Here is a 779-nt window from a genome sequence, read left to right as displayed (position 1 = left end):
ACACTTCTAGGGATCAAGTGCACACTTCCATCACTACATGAAATCAACACATTTTACTCATATATATATTTAGCTCATTTACTGTATGATGGTCAACTTAGACTAGAATATATATTTATGCATGAGGTTATGTGTGCTATAGTTCATAAGGCGGCGTAGGCAAATTAAGTTATTTAGATGTGTAAATCACTATTATTTAAAAGAGGCAGGTCATTTTCAGATCTATATTGTTTTTATTAAACATGTCAGCAAGCTTATTCACAACAGTTGCAGCTGTGTTTGAGTGGTTTCTGTGGCTATATTCTCATATTCATTGTAAAACTATATGTCAGTGTGATTTTTTTTTCTCTTTGAATAAAATGGCAGCTAATTAATACATGAAATTGGGATTATGCACGGCCCTTTATATTTTTGTCTAGTTTTTAAATGCATTCCACTTTGTAAATGTCATTTCATTTTATATATATATAATTTTCAAATGTTCTTTAAAAAAAAAAAAACTTTATTCAGTAAGGACACATTTAATTAATCAAAAGTGACAGTAAAGATTTAATGATACAAAAAAATATAGCCTATATATTATAAATAAATGCTGTTCTTTTGAACTTTCTATTCATCAAAGAATCTGGCTACCAGGAATAAATGACATTTTAAAATATATTAAAATGGAAAACAATATTACTGTATTTTTGATTAAAAAAATATCTTGGTGACCATGAGACTTTCAAAAGCATGAAAAAAAAATCTTCCACATACCAGTAATGACAAACTTTATTTAT

At 27.3% G+C, this 779-nt stretch overlaps 1 protein-coding gene across 1 annotated transcript in view; it reads left to right on the top strand.

The window, feature by feature from the left end:
- bbip1 (BBSome interacting protein 1) overlaps positions 1-394 on the top strand; it is a 1,024-nt gene extending 630 nt beyond the window's left edge. The window contains exon 3 of the mRNA XM_079890020.1: positions 1-394. This exon is cut by the window's left edge and continues 176 nt beyond it. The gene's annotated coding sequence lies outside the window, so the exon portion shown is untranslated.
- The last annotated feature ends 385 nt before the right edge of the window (positions 395-779 follow it).

This window comes from Squalius cephalus, assembly GCF_949319135.1.
Source record: "Squalius cephalus genome assembly, chromosome: 13".
Classification (NCBI taxonomy): Eukaryota; Metazoa; Chordata; class Actinopteri; order Cypriniformes; family Leuciscidae; genus Squalius; species Squalius cephalus.
Note: the sequence above shows the minus strand (reverse complement) of the source record. Positions and strands in the feature narration are given on the sequence as shown.